Genomic DNA, 19,103 nt, shown 5'->3' on the forward strand with positions numbered 1-19,103 from the left:
GTAATGGGAGTTGAACTCAGGGTTTCACATTTGCTAGGTAGGCACTGTACCACTTCAGCCATGCCACCAGCCTTTTTTGCATTGGTTATTTATTTATTTACATCAGTACAAATTTAGTTAAGCATTGGTTATTATTGAGATAGGGTTTGGCTTTATGCTGAGCCAGCCTGGACTGTTACCTTCCTATTTGTGCTTCCCCACTTAACTGGGATGGCAGGTGTGTAACACCACACCCAGCCATTGGTTGAGATGGGCTATAGTGAACTTTTTTTTTTTTTTTTTGATGGAACTGGGGTTTGAACTCAGAGCTTGAACTTGGAAAACAGGTATTCTACTACTTGAACCACATCTCTAGTCCCTTTTGCTCTGGTTATTTTTTTAGGGGGGATGGGGTCTCTTGAACTATTTGCCTGGGCTTGCCTAGAGCTTCAGTCCTTCCAACCTCTGCCTCCCAAGTAGCTAGGTGGCCTAAGCCACCATGCCCATTCTGTGTCTTTATATTTAAAGGGAGTTCCTTGTTGCCAGCATGATGGGGAGTCTTACTTTTTTTTTTTTTTAAATCTAATCTAGTAATCTGTGCCTTTTGAGATGTTTGGATGATTACATTTAATATGGCTGTTGATATAGTTAGGTTTGAGTCTGTCATCTTGCTATTTGTTTTCTATTTACCTATCTGTTCCTTTTTACTTTTTTTTTTGGCAGTATTGGGGCTTGAGTTTAGGGCTTTGTGCTTGCTAGGCAGGTGCTGTACACTTGAGCCAAGTCACCAGCTCTGACCTATTTCTTTCTTTTCTCTCTCTCTCTCTCTTTTTTTTTTTTTTTTTTGTTGGGCTAACTCAGGTCTTCACACTTGCTAGGTAGATGCTCTGTCTACCCCATGAGCCACTCCAACCATCCCATTTTTGTGTTGGTTATTTTCGAAATAGGGTCCAGAGAACTATTTGCCTAGGCTGACTTGGAACTCTGATCTCCTCTCTACCTCTTTAGTAGCTAGAATTTATAGGCATGAGCCACCAGTGCCTGGTGCTTGTCTGTTCTTAATTCCCTCTGCTTCCTCTTTTGGACTAGTTGAGTGAAGTTTATGATTTTTTTTTTATCTCCTTTGTTGGCTTACTAGCTCTAATCTTTTGTTTTATTGTTTTACTGATTGATTTGTGATTCATAGTATATTTCTTTAATCTACCAAGTCTGTACTGTATGTGATAATATACCAATTCTCATTTATTAAAAGAACTTTGCAAGAGTATACTTCCATTTATCCCCTAAGCTTTTATTGTCATACCTTTTACTTATATTTGCTGTAAACTTATAGTGTTTTATTTTATTTTATTTTAGCGATTATCTTTTAAAGTTTTTTTTTTTCAATACTGGGGTTTGAACTCAGGGCCTATACCTTGAGCCTTGAGCCACTCCACCATCCCTTTTTTGTGATGGGTTTTTTTAAGATAGGGTCTTGTGAACTATTTGCTAGCTTCGAACCGTGGGATCTCCTGATCTCTGCCTCCCGAGTAGCTGGGATTACAGGTGTGAGCTACCAGTGCCTGGCTTAAAGATTTTTTAAAAAATGGTAAAACAGTCTTACATATTTATACATTTGGTATCATTTTCAGTACTCTTTGTTCCTTTGCATAGATGAATATTTCTGTGCACTTTAATTTTGTTTGTGCTTGAAAGCCTAACATTTCTTCTGTGGTGATGGTCTGCTAGTGAAAGGCCCTTTGTGCCTTTGTTTCTGTAAAAGAGTCTCAAGCCAGACTTGGTAGTGCACACCTCTAACTTCAGCACTTGGAAGGCTGAGGCAGAAGTGTGACTCTGAAGCACGAATGGGCCACAGAGTGGGTTCCAGGACAGCCTGGGCTGTGTAGCAAGACCCTGTCAAAAAAAAAAAAGAGAGAGAATCTACTTTTTTTAAAAGATATTTTTGCTCTGCTTAAAATTGATTTTTTTTCTTTGCTCTTTAAAAATTCTACTCACTGCCTTCTTTCTTGTATTTCTGGTAAGTCTTCTATCATATGCATCTTGGTGTATGTTGACATACTTTTTTTCTCCTCTGGCTGCTTTTAAGATTTTTCTCTTCATCATTGGTTTTGAACAATTCAATTATGATATATCTTGGTTAGTTTATTTTTTCACAAATTTCTCTCCTCTCCTCCCAGGTGAATTCAAGTATGATATATTTGATATATGGTAAGAACTTTTGTAAATGCCACAATGTACCCTTACCCAGTGCAACAATAAAAACAAAAATGGAAAAAAAGCAACCCAACAAATTTCTCTCCTCCCCTTTTGAACTTTTTTTAACTAGCATATTAGGAAGTATTATTTTATTAAACAGTATTATTGTAAAGTCTCATAGCTCACTAATTTTATTTTCACTTTTGGGGATTCTTTTTTCCTCTGTTTCATTTTGGAGTTTCTATTGCTGCCTTTGTGTTCATTAGTCTGCTGATTGTGTGTATGTTTGTGTATATATGTACATGTATATATGTATATACATATATGTGCATATATACATATATGAAATCTGCCATTAATCTTACTCCCATCCTATTTATTTTTCATCTCAGAAATTATAGTTTTTACTTAGTTTTATTTATTTTTTCTTTTTGAAATGGGGTCTTGCTGTGTTGCCCAAGCTAGCCTCTGAACTTGCAGGCTCAAGCAATCATGCTGTAGTTTCCCCAGTACTGGGCTATAGCATCTGCTGCACCTGGCTTTTCTTTTTTAAAGCATGTATATATCCTCTTAGTTTTCTGAACATAGGGAAAGTATATTAAACTAAGTTTATAGTTTAATAGGTTTCTCTGATAGTTCTAACATCTCTTCAATTCTGGATTAATTTCAACTTGATAATTTGTGGTTTTGCTTTTATGCTATGTGAATAATTCTTTTCTTTTACTCTTTTTTTTTCTTTTTTTCTTTTTTTGATGGTGTTGGAGATTACACCCAGGGCCTTGTGCATCGTAAGCAATTCACTCTGTCACTGAGCTATGTCCCCAGTCCTTGGGTTTTGCTCTTATGATTTGTTGCCTTAATTATTGCCTACTATGAGGCTCAATACCTTTCTGAGTACTTTACCCAATGTTCCATGAGTTGCAAGTTATTTTTTATTTTCTTGTTTTTTTAATTTTATTGGTGGTACTAGGGTTTGAACTGAGGGCCTCCCACTTGCTAGGCAGGAACTCTACTCCTTGAGTGCCCCAGCCTTTTTTGCTTTAGGTATTTTTCCAGTAGAGTTTCCTGTTTGTACCCAGGCCAGTGTGGACAGTGATCCTGTTTACCCTTCCCACAGTAGCTGGGATAATAAGTGTGTACCAATACACCTAGTTTTTATTGGTTGAGATGGGGGGGTCTCATGAACTTTTTGCCCATACTGGCCTTAAACTGCAATTCTCCCAATCTCTGCTAGGGTTACAGACATGAGCCACTGTGCATGGCTCATTATTTATTTATTTATTTATTTATTATAGTAGTCCAGTCCTTAGGAGCAGGCACTGTTTCCAGCCTTGTGTGATCACTTGGTACTGTTCCCTTTAATCTTTTTGCCTGGTTCTTTCCTTCGTCTTAGATAGTTTTCTTACTAGTTTACTATGATCATACTCAAAGGGGACTCTATAGTTTCTTGAGTTCTCACTGAGTGCAGCAATTTCTTCTTTGGTGTTTTGTCCTATGAACTCTAACTGCCTTGGATTTGGATGCTCAGCTCCATTCTCTCAACTCATGCAACCTACGGATTCCACCTGGAATCTGTTTCCTTTCATCCTGACTTGAAAACTCTTAAGGCAGTTAACTGGAGTGACCAAAGGGCACACCTTATTTATTTGCCATTTCTTAGTAACCACTCTCCTTGCCTGATGTCCATATCTGCTTGAAACAACTGAGAAAATGAAACATAAGAGACAATAGATTTCAAGACACTGGACATTACATAGTAATATTCTATCTCTTAAGTGAATGAGACTAAAAATTGCTTATACAAAGCAACTTAGTTCTTTTTTCTTTTTCATTAGAGAAGGAATTTGTTATAAATTAATTAGTGAAAAATGATTATCTTTAATCTGAGTACATTCATGTTTCACAAATATTATATATATATATATATATATATATATATATATATATATATGGTGTAGTGTGTATATTACTGGGGATTGAACCCATGGCTTCATGTGTGCTAAGCAAACCCTCTGCCACTTAAACCATACTTCCAGTTTTTTGTTTGTATTTTGTTGTTGTTATCTTTGAGATATCAATTTACTAACTTTCCTAGAGCTGACCTCCATCTTCCTTCCTCTGCCTCCCAAGTAGCTAGAATTATAAATGTGTGTCACCACACCCAGTATAGATTAAAATATCTTTAATCAGAAAAATAAGAAAAAAAACTAGTGTTTAGTAGTTACAGCAACACTTAAGGGCAGAACCAAATACATTTATTGAAGAATTTGAAAATGGTATAAATTAATTTGGAACAGACTTGGCTGAAAATCTGGGAATGTGTGAATTATAACTTGCCTATAAAAATAATTTGATAAAGTTTGAATATACAATTTTAATAAGTAACCCTACATATATGACACTAAGCTCTTTATATTATTTAATTTGCTTATACTCTTTATATTCTTTGAATCTCACTGATTTGAAAAATTAATTCGACCACATTTAACTACTTTATGTACTTCTGAAGATGTGATTTACTGTGTACATTATTGGCACAAGGTATTACAAATTAATCTACTTAATAAAATAAGTTGTTTTAAAAATAACCATCTTGGTGTTAGCATTTCATTTATTAAGGGTTTTATTGCTTCTGAAGGATTTTAAGTGGCTTCTATGACCGAATAAAATGTAGACTGGATAGTTAGAGATTAAACAACAACATCTGAGTATCCACCATTTAAAGAGAAACATTACCGGTTTCCAGAGATGAGCTGATACAGCTATAAATCATTGAATTTGGTTCTTAAATTTCCTGGTGGTTAAGGTGAAAGGAGCAACACATTGTTACAAGTTTCTGGTGTCTTAGAACAGAAAGTATCCTTTTTTTGTTAAAACTTTTTTCTTGATTCTTAATTCATTCATTATCTTATATGTGTACACACATATGTCCATATATTATCTAATGCCTCTTACTGAAGTATCCATGCTATAGATACAGACTTTGGAGAAAACAGCAAAGTAGGTGGTTAATGTATCTATTTTGGTGAATGGTATCACCATCCTCTAGTTTACAAAGACATGAAACATGTATCTTTGACGATATGGTGTTGCCACACCTTCACATCTCCTCCCCAGTTAAGTCTTGTTCTTTTTTAGCTTTGTCTTTATCATCATTTCCTTAGTAAAAACTTTTATTGTTTCTTGCTTGATCTTTTGCAGTAGCCTACTAGTTTCCCTATGAGATTCTGTTTCCCTTTCTAATCTGCCTTACATGGTACTGTCAAAATGTTGTCACTCTGCTCTAAAACCTTTCATGGCTCCCCATTATCTATAGGATAAGTACAAAATTCTTATCTTGTGTTCAAGACAGTCAATTATCTGATCCTAGCCTACCAATTAAACTAAGTATTGCAGTTGAATCATATAAAGAAAAAAACAATATAGTGGTACTTTGGTCTAGTAAAGGCCCTCCAGATGTTTTCCATACAACTCATTCATAGATGACAGGGTTACTAATGTATACCTTTTTACTGTAAATACTTAGCATATTTTTTTATATTAAAGTGACAGATACCAGCTCCTGGCTACTCAGGAGGCAGAAATCAGGAGGATCAAGTTTCAAAGCCAGCCTGGGCAAATAGTTTGTGAGACCCTATCTTGAAAAACCCTTCACAAAATAAATAGGACTGTTGGAGTGGCTCAAGGTGAAGACCCTGAGTTCAAGGCACAGTACCGCAAAAAAAAGAAAAAAGAAGTGACAGATACCATATCTGAAACCTAATTCTGTCCTGAAGACACAGATTTTCTTATATCTTTGCTCTGATGAGTTATACATTTTTCCTGTGCCTGAATAATCAGCATTCCTGCGTAACTATTATGCTTCTGTTGCTACTGTTATACTTTTGCACTCATCTGAAAAATCTTCCTTGTTTTGGAGATACATGTTATTTGATCACACTGTCCTTCAAACTTTGTAATTTTCTTATTTCCCAACTGTCTGGTCCCTGCCTAAATTATCAAGGACTTTGATACCTGGCTTATCACCTTCTTTATCTCTTGCCACCATCTTAAAGGACATTAATGGATAATGGAATGGCTCTTTTAACTTTATGTTCATGGCATTTGATATCCATAACATTAATAACCTCATTATTCCATTTAAGTGATTACCCTTTTGCAAACTGTTCTCATGTAGCCAAATCCTCCCTTCAGTGTTGGTATTTTCCAGTGTTCTGTCTGTAAGGTCTCTTCTAGTATATAATAGTACCCTTGAGTAAAAGGTCCTTGGCTTCAGCTACTAAAATGTTTATTGGTAATTACCCCCCACTTTACACCCTTAACGTTTAGCTTTGATGTGTTTTTTATACTCTAGACCAGTATCTGCACGTGAGTGTCCCATCCATATCTCAGATTAAGTATACTAGCATTATCTTTTCTACCACATTGTCTTCCTTTTTAACCCCTTGTTACTTCACTCTGGCACTTTATACTTTAGTATTAAACTTGGATCACTTTCTGTAATGCCTGTGCCTTTGTTAATGGTATTTGCTATACCAGACTGCACTCCTATTACCCTCACCACCTGAAAGCATCTACTCTTGTAAATCTCAGGAAAAAAAATCTATACAGTTTCTGTGAAGCCTTCCTTATCAGGTAGTGTAGGAGCCTACACTGTATTTTCATACACTGTGAATATTTACCTCTAGTAATTTGGTTCTTTTGTTACATTTTATTTGCATGCTTATCTTAGAACTTCCTGAGGACAGAATGTCTTTTCATTTTATATCCCTAGACTCAGCATGGTGCCTGGTTCTGTAACAGATACATACTAAAAATTGTTCAGTTCATGAATGAATATACCAGGTATGAGATTAGAATTGTTGTTTTGTGAGGAACTTATGAGCAACCTGTTGACAATGGTAGAAAAAAAAAAAGTCAATTTTCTGATCAGAAAGAAATCTTGGGTGGTTTTAAGTACCTGTGCAAAGAAGAAAAAAAAAGAATATTAACTGAAAAATGTTTATGACCTTATGGCAGGTATTGTCAGATAATCTTCCCCCATTGTTGAAGAAAATTTTATCACCTCTTACATTACATCTAGTTTTTACAAAACTCATATCATAATGAACTCAACAACATGTTTGCTTTAAAGTGTACCATTCCCTTACAACCCTCCCTTTTGCCCCCACTGTTTGACAAAATGAACTGACTTGTAGATGGACATAGAGGAGAAAGTGTGATGTGAAGACAGAACAGAAAGAGATTTAAAGATACTGGTCTTGAAGATTGCTGTTATGCAGCCATTAGCCAAGTAATGCCAGCTGTTATCAGAAATTGGAATGAATTTCCAACTCGGCTACATGAGAAAAGTCTGCAAAAGGGTAATCAATCACTTAAATGGAATGATAATGAGGTTATTAATGTTATAGATATCAAGGCATGAATTCTCTCCTAGAACATCCAAAGGAAGCATGGTCCTGCCATTGCCTTGATTTGGGCCCAGTGATACTAATTTCAGAATGTAGGATTTAGGTCTTTGAGAGAATAAGTTTTTGATGTTTTAAGCCACCAATTTGTGGTTATAATTTGTTGATAGCAGTGACAGGAAACGAATACAAGTTTCTTTCCTGTTTTGGCCTTTTACTCTTCCATATGATTTTGGGAATCAGCTGGTTAAATTCCATGAATAATATCATTTGGATTTTTTTTGATGTTTGTATTTTGGGACAGAGTCTCCATCTGTAGCCCAAACTGACCTCAACTCCAGATCCTTCTGCCTTAGCTTCCTGAGTGATGGGAAGACTATTCTTAAAATTTATGTGATAGCAATAACTCATCAAGGAAATTTTGATAAATTCATCTATGTGAAGCATTGTAAACTTCTCACATTAAAATCATACTAGCAGAAGTTGAAAGACAATAAACTAAGAAACATCTGCAACATGTTTAAAACAATTAATTTTAACTGGGTGCTGGTGGTTCACACTTGTAATCCTAGACTCGGGAAGCAGAGATCAGGACTGCCGTTTGAAGCCAGCCCATGCAAATAGTTTGAGAGACCCTATTTCGGAAAACCCTTTGCACAAAAGGGCTAGTAGGTGTAGGCCCTGTGTTCAAACCCTAGTACTGTGTTAAAAAAAATTATTTCCTTATTTTTTTGATTGTTAAAATTCATAAAACTTAGAAAAGATTTTAAAGTATGTTGTTAAGATATGTGGAAAAAGACACGCATACATTGCTGAAGGAATGTAAATTGGAGGAAAGGTTAACTGTTAAGTATCAAAATTTAAAATGTACATATGTATGTCCTTGTATATCTTTGAAACCAGCATTTCCATTTCCTTCTGTCCTTTAAATTTTTCTTTATTCTTTCTTTCCTTTTTTTTTGGAGACAGTGTCTCTTTTTTTTTTTTTCTTTTTTTTTTTGATGGCACTGAGCCTTGAACTCAGGTCCTTATGCTTGCTAGGCAGGTACTCTACTGTGGCAGAAGGCACGGAGAGGGAAAGGAGATAATGAGAGATAATGAATGCAACAGTTAGTGAAACAACAACAAAAATTTGAGATGGTGTAATGGCTCAAGCAGTAGAGTGCCTGCCTAGCATGAGGCCCTGTGTTCAAACCCCAGTACCACCAAAAAAAAAAAAAAGAAAAAAAAGAAAAAAGCCCAAAAAAACAAATTTGAGGAATGTCACCTGAGGCGAGACCAGAGAAGGGTCACCTCGTCCCACAGGTTAAAATAGACAGTGAAATTACATATGACTATGTATGGGACAAGCTGTACCCCCCATTTCTGTAATCTGTTCTAAATGGTATATAAGGAAAGCCCTCTTTGTTCTCAGGGCTCAGCCTTTGGACTCCAGTCCGCTGAGTTGCTGCCAGCCTGCTTAATAAGCTTGCTTCCCAAAAGCTTTGGTGCTCCGTCTCTCTGTTTGAGCCATCCTACAACACCACCATTTGAGCCACTCCACCAGCTCATTTTTGTGTTGGGTATTTTCAAGATAAGGTCTCTCGAGCTGTTTGCCCGGACTGGCCTTGAACCACAGTCCTGATCTCTGCCTCTTAAATGCTAGGGTTATAAGCCTACACCACCATACTCAGCTCTTAGTATTTATTCTAAGAAAGTAAGTGGAAAAGTTTTCAGGATCACTGCAGAAATATTTTAAAAAGTGAAAACTTTGAACCAATTTAAGTATTCATTATTTAGTGGTTCATTACAGAATTTAGGTGTGTTCTTACATTTGAATATAATGATTTTCAGGATTTGTTAGCCTTTTTTGGGAAAGGGTGCTAGGGATTGAATCCAGGGCCACATACATGCTAGGGTTATGTTCTATGACTGAAATACACATCCAGGCCCTTAATAATGACTAAATAAATATGCTGACTTTCATGTGAATACAAAGTGCTTTTCAGGTAGTTCCGTCTCTTCATTGCCTTTGGGTAATATTTAGGAGTGAATGTTTTTATAGAAGTAACAGTTATACTCATTTGTGGCCTCTGTGCGCTCAAGATTCAGCGTCCCGTGTAATCCACCGCCCTGGCAGAGGAAGGCATTGCTGCAGGTGTAGTGGACGTTAATACTGCTTCACAAGAGGTGCTGAAGACTGCCCTCATTTACCATAGCCTAGTACGTGGAATTTGAGAAGCTGCCATAGCCTTCGTTAAGCACCAAGCTCATCTGCGTGTGCTCGCATTCAACTGTCATAAGCCTTTGTATGTGCTGAGCACAAGTCAGCCTCATCAAGGTTGATGACAGTGAGACACTAGGGGAACGGGCAGGCCTCTGCAAGACTGATGAAGAGGGAGAATGCTGGAAAATGGTTGGTTGCAGTTGTGTGTGGTCAAGGACTAGGGCAGAGAATCTCAGACCAAAGATGTCAAAGAGTACTTCAAATACAAAAAAATGAACAAATGAAATGTTTGGCTCATTAAAAAAAAAAAGCAACAGTCATATATTGGTAATAATTTTGACCATTTGTATGTGGCAGTCCCTAGACCAAGCGTTTGATCCCTGCAGTAGTTTTATATCATAGACAGTAATTAATCCCCAAGCAAACTTGATTCTAAATAGATAGGGAGTAGGGATATAGTAGAGAGAGTGAGAAGATTGAATTATGGGAAGGAGGCATGGCTCAAGTGGTAGAGCACTTGCCTAGGAAGCTCAAAGTCCCGAATTCAAACTCCAGTGCTACAAAAAACAAAAATAAAGTATTGGATTGTGATCTTAGTTCTATTACTTTTTTCAAACTTCTGATCTTCACTCTACCTGTCTGAAACTAGAATAGTAACACCTGAAATATTTTTGGAAGATTGCATGAAAAATGTATTTAAACCACCAAGTTTATGGAAGAATGTGAAGCATTATTGAATTTTAATTAGAATCACAAGTGATAAAATTGAATCAGAGGACTAGAATTGTAGCTCAGAGACTTACAGTGCTTGTTTAGCACACGCAAAGCACTGGATTGCATCCCTAACATTGAAAAACAAAAGAGAATCAGATGTTGTGACCTACTCAAAGTCAAGTAGTAGAACTTATTCTTAAAGAACCAAAAGAGGCTGGGCATGGTGACTCACCTACACCTGTAACCCAAGCAATTTGGGAGGTAGAGATAGGCTTTCTGTTCCAGGCCAATCTGGGCAAAAGTTAGCAAGATCTTATTTCCAAATAACCTGAGTGTGATGGTGTATTCCTATAATCCCAGTTCCTTGGGAGACTGAGTAGGAGGATTATGGTCTTGAGGCCAGACTGGGCAAAAAAAGGAGAGTGTGACTTGAGTGGTACAGGGTAGAAGTACAAAGCCCTACATTCACTCTCTAGTACCACCAAAAAAAGAACAGTGACTATTGAATGTTCTTGATGGTGGCCTAGATTCTGTACTTCAGTTTCTAATCTATTAATAATGAGGGGTTGGTGTGATGGCTTACACTGGTAATCCCAGGTACTCAGGAAGTGTAGATTGGGAGGATTGCCATTTTAGGCCAGCTTGGGCAAGCAATAAACCAGGTGTTGTGGTATGCTTTTGTAATCCCAGCTACATGGGAGGCCTAGGTAGGAGAATTGCACCTTCTCTGAAAAATAAGTAAAGCAAAAATAAATAAATCAACACATAACAAATAAGACTAGCCACTGGTGGCTCACGCCTATAATCCTAGCTACTCAAGAGACAGAGATCAGGAGAACCACAGTTTGAAGCCAGCCTGGGCAGATGGTTCACAAGACCCTATCTTGAAAAAACGCAACACAAAAACAGGACTGGTAGAGTGGTTCAAGTGGTAGAGCACCTGCCTAACAAACATAAGGCCCTGAGTTTAAACCCCAGTACCACCAAAAAAAAGGGTTGGAGTGTGCAAGTTGGAGAGTGCCTACCTATCAAGTGCTGAGTTCAGACCCCAGTTCCTCAAGAAAACCTTAATAACTTAAAAAATTATAAAATTACATGTTAGAAAATGGAGGAGAATTGAATAAATGTAAGAAAATAAAATTTACTACTGGTACTTTATTTCAAATAAATGTAAGAAGTTATTTAGCAACTATTACCTTTTCTGTCTCTACCCAAACCTAAAATAAAATGGGTAAGGGTGTATTTATATTATCAAAATCTTTTGTTTTGTCTGAATTCTTCTTAGCCAATAGCTTCAAGATTTCCACTCATTTCCCCTCCTATTAATTGTTCTTGGGGCCTTCTAGAGGCAAGTAGGTTATTACTGTAAGCCATTTCTCAGAAACATGTTATTTCTTATCAAGTATATTTTTAAAAAAAGAGCCATCTGTGTTCATGTCTATTTGAAAAATTAAAAATTAAAAATGATGGATCTGAGTGACCATTATTTAAATAACTGTAGTGTAACTGCAGGGAGTAAAGGAATAGTGTCATATGCCAAATGTGAAGTATGTTATACATATAAAAGAGAAGTATCATACATAAATGACTACCTTGAGAATGCTGCATACTGAATAGGACATTTCAGCAGTGTCTTGAAAGAATTAGAATTTCAATAGATAGAAGCGAAAGAAGAGTACTTGGGTGAAGGTCTGGGTAAGAGCACAGATATAAATGTTGGAAAGTAGAAGGCAGTGATCCTCCAAGTTGGTAAACAGATTTTAATGAGAATCTAAGTGGAAATAATGCCACTTCTTTGATTACACCATTCTGCCTTTTGAAATCCTGATTTTATTGGTAAATTCATAGCAGGTATAAATTTCTCACCTTTTGGACCACTATCAAGGTTGTTCATCTTTTATACTGAAATGGCATAATTCCTTCCCACAGTCAATACTGCTGCTGCACAAAATGTCTGTAGACTAGTGATAGTTTACTGACTGTTTATTTCATGTCTGAAACAAGATAAGTATAGAAATTGAGTATGTTGAGAAGTTCATCTCACTTTGACAATACTGTGACATTCAAGCATGTGATTAATGGATTTGTCTTACTGAATGGGCTTTAGACTAATCCAGCTGCTTTTCACTTTATTTTCTATTAATTAACTTATTGTAAAGCACTGGTCTTTGACAAGCTCAAATTAAGAAATGAAAACAAAAGATTGGTCCTTCACAGATAGTTTGAACACTGCAGCCTATACAGTGTGTTTAGAACTAACTTCCTCCAGTCTAACTCTGCACTTATCCTCTGTTGTTTAATAATACAACTATCTTTTCCCAGTGTAATAGTTTTTCCTTTTAGTTCAGTGTAGTGTGTTTTCCAATATATAACAAACCCTAATTACTTGTTCATTATTTAAATTGTATTTTGTGAAAATTTAATGTTTATAAAATATCCATGCCTCTACATCATTTGCCATTTCAGATACTAAACTTGTGGATTAGGTCCCTGATTTCCATAGGGTGGACAGAAAGTCCTGAGGCTGTCATCGAAACCAGGTCCCCTGGCCCATAACTGCTTGCACAATCTCCCTGCTTGCAAAACTGCAGAAAACTTCCTGTTTTTCAACTAGCTGTATGTACCGAGCCATTCCACCTGGTGATCACTGACAATCAGGGCCCAACAACCTAGTTGTTCTCTGAAACAGATACCCTCCCACCTTTGATGGATGGTCCCTCCTATAAAGCCCACAATCCAATCTATCTGGGCTGCTACACTCTGAACCCAAGAGAGTCAGCCCAGCAATCTGTGCTTCCAATAAATCTTTCCTTTCTACATGTGATGTGGTCTCTGTTTAGCAGTTCATTACAGATATGATATGTTTAATTTTTTCAGTATCCAAAAAACTGTTTTAGGTGGTAAGGATATGATTTTGTGAATTAAGAAATTACCTATTTTGGATGTATAGGTCTGGACATAGAATTTTAATAGTATTTCATTACCAGATGGGTGGTCTCTGGAGATTCTGGGTCAGAAGATCTCGGGTGTCCTGTGTGAGAAGAATTTAAGCAAGATGCAAAAATTAGTAAAACTTACTGAAAATGAGGGGATGGCACCATGGAGAAAGTAGTGATGGTCCCTGGCCAGGTGTTACAGAAGTGCTTACCACACTGCTGTTTGTTCAAAGGCCTTTATAAATTGAAAGGGCAAAGAAGGGAAAAATCTGGGCGGTCTTTGTAAGATGGGTTAGGGTGATTGACAGGCTCAGTTGACCAGGTCTTGTCATACAACAGGGGGCACTCTGCACATAACTCTCAGATATCTTAATTACATGTATGAGGTGTGATCAATGTTTTAAGTTTGGGCTTTTACTGGGAGGTAATGAAGGGCAAAATTTCCTCAAGGCTTTATGTCTTAACTGCAAAGGGTTTACAATTAAAAAGGGCTCTGCAACTGCCAAGATTTTACAATTGAAAAGAAATTACAGAGATCTGAAGATGGCGGCTAGAGGGAGGAAGCAGAAAGCGACCCTCCTATAGTGAAATCTTGGAGAGACACTGGAGACACACTTTGCAGGCATAATCACTGAGAAGAGGCATAACTTTGACCCCTCCACACCTCCAGCTGGTACAGAGAATCTCCACTTCATGTTAAACGGAGAAACTGGGAGGGCCCCCAGGCCGCCAGTCGCCCGCGCCCAGATGGCTTGGAAAGACGTGGACCAGGTGAGCTTCACGGTACTGCGGTACTCCCACAGACAAGCCTGGGCCAGAGCACCATAGCCCCCTGGACAGACTGACCTCCACCCAGGGAAAAAAGAGAAACTGAGTAATAAGCAATAAGAACAATAAAGACACGCGGGAAAGAGGGTGGGGCACCCTGAGCGCCGAAGATTGGGGGAAGGCAATCCTTCCCGTGACTGTAAATAAACAAGCCAGGCGGGCCAGAGAGGCTCTGGTGGGAGCGGGGGCGCTAGCCCAGCAACCAGGAGCGGGAAAGCTTGTGAGAGTGGCGGAGGGAGGAAAACTCCACAGGAGAGGAGGGAAGACCCACTTCCCATGTGAACTGTAAACAAACATGGCGGCTGGCAGGAGCAGCAGCACTGCCTAGTAATCAGGAGCAGGAAAGCTTGTGAAAGTGGAGGTGGGAGGAAAACTCCACAGGAGAGGGGAGAAGACCCACCTCCCACATGAACTGTAAATAAACACGGAGGCCTGACAATGTGGGTGCAGTGTCACCTTTCCCGGTGTGCTTGGAAATGGGAAAGCTTGTAGCAGAGGCTCCCGCACAGGAGAACTCTGAGTAAGCAAAGCCTGCGGGGCCAGGTGAGTGCTAAGCTCACCCCAGAGATCTGCATAAATAACGCCACCAGCAACAGCAGGCTGACAGCAGCAGGCAGGCAAGCCACAGCTGCAGATACCATTCTCAGAACTGTCTCCAGACTCTTTTTTTTCTTTTTCTACCTACTCTTGATGAGAGAACAACCAAATTACACCTGCATGCTGAAAAACTTACTGAAACTGTATTGCATTTGAACTTGGGATACTTGGTGGGTTTTTGTTCGTGTGTGTGTGTGTGTGTGTGTGTGTGTGTGTGTGTGTGTGTGTGTAGTTTTGTTCTACTTTATGCGTCCCCTTTGATGAGACAACTACAGAACAACATCTGAGGCACCATCTCCAGGATTGGAGATTGAGACGGAAACCCAAGTTATTAAGACGGAAACTTCATTGCATTTGAACTTGGAGGTTTTTTGGTTTTTTTTTTTAATTTTCTATTTTTCATCTTATTTTAATTCATTTTTATATATAGATATTTCTTTCATTTACTTATTTTTTATTTTTATCTTATCTTTATTTTTTTATTTTTGATTTTCAATCCTCTCTCTGTCTCTCTAATGTTTGTTCAGCTTACTGTCAATTAGTACACTAACGCTCCCTGTTTATACCTTTGAAACTTTCTTGTCTGATACCTTGTTCTCCTTTCTCCTTCTTGTCTGTGTATTTGTTTTCCCCCTTTCTTTAACTTCTTGCTTTCCATCTCAGCTCACCCTTCCATTCTAAATATTACCATTGTTATTATTACAAGCTAGAAAATACTTAATTGCACACACTACAAGGACAGTAACAACACGAAAGACAATGACGGGAAGACAGAAAAAACAGGGAAACCAGTTTCCCCACAGCAAAAAATTAGTACAGGAACCAGAGGGGAATGAAGAAAACAGATACTCAGATCCAGACTCCAACAAAATGAAGATAAACTATGCCAAAGGACCCAGTGAAGCCCACAAGATTAATTTAAAAGAAGACATACTCCAGGTACTCAGTGAGAATTCTATAGAGATGATACTGGATAGGGTCAACCAAAATGTACAGGAGACACTCAAGAAATTCCAAGACAACAAAAATAGAGAATTTGAAAAAGCAAAAGAAGAAATAAAGGAAACCATAGAAGCATTGTATAAACACCAAAGTGAAACAGAGAACATGATGAATAAACAGATAAATGAACTCAGGACAAAAATTGACAACATTAACGAGGAAACCACCCAGGATATGGAAAACCTCAGAAAAAAGAACGAAACAGAACTGCAAAACAAAACGGAAGGCCAATCCAGCAGAATAGTACAAACAGAAGACAGAATCTCAGAACTTGAAGATGAAATGGTAATTAAAGGAAAAACTGAAGAACTACTAATTAAACAACTCAAGACCTGTGAAAAGAAAATGCAAGAACTCACTCCATCAAAAGACCAAACTTGAGAATCATGGGCATCGAAGAAGGAGAAGAGGTGCAAGCGAAGGGAATGCATAATATATTCAACAAAATAATAATGGAAAATTTCCCAAATCTAGAGAAAGATATTCCCATACAGATGCAAGAGGCCTCCAGGACTCCAAACACATCAGATCAAAATAGAACTACCCCACGACATATCATCATTAAAACAACAAGTTCAGAAACTAAGGAAAGAATATTGAAGGCTGTAAGAGAGAAAAATCAAATAACAAACAAAGGTAAACCCATCAAAATCACAGCAGACTTCTCAACAGACACATTAAAAGCAAGAAGAGCGTGGGGTGAGATCTTCCGGGCACTGAATGAAAATAACTTCAACCCCAGGATACTCTACCCAGCAAAACTATCATTCAAAATAGATGGAGCAATAAAAGTCTTCCATGATAAGCAGAAACTAAAACAATATGTGACCACAAAGCCACCACTACAATGCAGGAGGTATCACAATACCTGACTTCAAACTATATTACAAAGCAATAACAATAAAAACAGCATGGTACTGGCGCAAAAACAGACATGAAGACCAGTGGACCCAGATATGAAGCCACACAACTATAACCAACTTGTCTTTGACAAAGGAACTAAAAATATATGATGGAGAAATAGCAGCCTCTTCAACAAAAACTGCTGGGAAAACTGGTTAGCAGTCTGCAAAAAACTGAAACTAGATCCATGTATATCACCTTATACCAATATTAACTCAAAATGGATCAAGGATCTTAATATCAGACCACAAACTCTAAAGTTGATACAGGAAAGAGTAGGAAATACTCTGGAGTTAGTAGGTATAGGTAAGAACTTTCTCAACGAAACCCCAGCAGCACAGCAACTAAGAGATAGCATAGATAAATGGGACCTCATAAAGCTAAAAAGCTTCTGTTCATCAAAAGAAATGGTCTCTAAACTGAAGAGAACACCCACAGAGTGGGAGAAAATATTTGTCAACTACACATCAGACAAAGGACTGATAACCAGAATATATAGGGAACTTAAAAAACTAAATTCTCCCAAAACTAATGAACCAATAAAGAAATGGGCAAGTGAACTAAACAGAACTTTCTCAAAAGAAGAAATTCAAATGGCCAAAAAAAAAACACATGACAAAATGCTCACCATCTCTAGCAATAAAGGAAATGCAAATTAAAACCACACGAAGATTCCACTTCATCCCTGTTAGAATAGCCATCATTAGCAACACCACCAACAACAGGTGTTGGCAAGGATGAGGGGAAAAAGGAACCCTCTTACACTGCTGGTGGGAATGTAAACTAGTACAACCATTCTGGAAAAAAATTTGGAGGCTACTTAAAAAGCTAGACATTGAACTACCATTTGATCCAGCAATACCACTCTTGGGGATATACCCAAAAGACTGTGACACAGGTTACTCCATAGGCACCTGCACACCCATGTTTATTGCGGCACTATTCACAATAGCCAAGTTATGGAAACAACCAAGATGCCCCACCACCGATGAATGGATTTTAAAAATGTGGTATCTATACACAATGGAATTTTATGCAGCCATGAAGAAGAACGAAATGTTATCATTCGCTGGTAAATGGATGGAATTGGAGAACATCATTCTGAGTGAGGTTAGCCTGGCCCAAAAGACCAAAAATCGTATGTTCTCCCTCATATGTGGACATTAGAGCAAGGGCAAACACAACAAGGGGATTGGACTTTGAGCACATGATAAAAGTGAGAGCACACAAGGGAGGGGTGAGGATAGGTAAGACACCTAAAAAGTTAGCTAGCATTTGTTGCCCTTAACGCAGAGAAACTAAAGCAGATACCTTAAAAGCAACTGAGGCCAATAGGAAAAGGAGACCAGGAACTAGAGAAAAGGTGAGATCAAAAAGAATTAACCTAGAAGGTAACACACACACACACAGGAAATTAATGTGAGTCAACTCCCTGTATAGCTATCCTTATCTCAACCAGCAAAAACCCTTGTTTCTTCCTATTATTGCTTATACTCTCTCTACAACAAAATTAGAAATAAGGGCAAAATAGTTTCTGCTGGGTATTGAGGGGGTTGGGGGGGAGAGGGAGGGGGCGGAGTGGGTGGTAAGGGAGGGGGTGGGGGCAGGAGGGAGAAATGACCCAAGCCTTGTATGCACATATGAATTATAAAATAAAAAAAAAAAGAAAAGAAATTACAATTGTCAAGGATAGCATTAGGTAGAGATATGGAGTATAGCATGAAATGCACTGAGAAAAAGTTACATATGGCTGGAAAGAAAAAGTTACATATGGTTGGAAAGTCCCAGAGCTTCTTTTCCTGTTTACTAGCATGCCTCACTTTATTTTCATTACTCTCCGGTTATCCCGAATGCTCAATTAACAAAACAGATGACATTTTATATTACATAATAGTGGTACATTAATGCCTACTAGTCTTTGAAAAAATGAAGGCGATACATTTGCTTGCAGTAAACATCAGTAACTTGGTGATGTAACAATTTGTAATTTCTAGACTTAGAAAAAAATTTGCTTCTTCAGTCTGATCTCCACTAATTCTGTTCCTTTCAGAGTAATTATTTTCAGACTGGTGGTGAAGGTTTACCTCCTGGCTTTAGTTAGCCAGGTAGGACCTGGCAGATCTCACAAATCAAGATGTCAAAGAGTTGTGTATTTTAAGAGCTGAAAGGGATCAACAAAATAAAAAAGAAATACAAATTTTTAACCATTAGCAGTACTCTCTCTTTTCCCTTATTCCATGCTTCTGGCAGCTGTTACTTACGTTCCTCCACTATGGTTGACTGTCCTGGATGTTTCATATAAATACTGTAGACCATATGTTGCCTTTTGTATCT

At 37.8% G+C, this 19,103-nt stretch overlaps 1 protein-coding gene and 1 pseudogene across 6 annotated transcripts in view; both read left to right on the forward strand.

The window, feature by feature from the left end:
• Positions 1 to 19,103, forward strand: part of Ralgapa1 (Ral GTPase activating protein catalytic subunit alpha 1) — a 241,944-nt gene that overhangs the window by 8,912 nt on the left and 213,929 nt on the right. The gene's annotated exons all lie outside the window — the stretch shown is intronic.
• LOC141421247 (small ribosomal subunit protein eS12 pseudogene) lies at positions 9,687 to 18,284 on the forward strand (annotated as a pseudogene).

The sequence above is a fragment of the Castor canadensis genome, chromosome 3 (genome assembly GCF_047511655.1).
Source record: "Castor canadensis chromosome 3, mCasCan1.hap1v2, whole genome shotgun sequence".
Classification (NCBI taxonomy): Eukaryota; Metazoa; Chordata; class Mammalia; order Rodentia; family Castoridae; genus Castor; species Castor canadensis.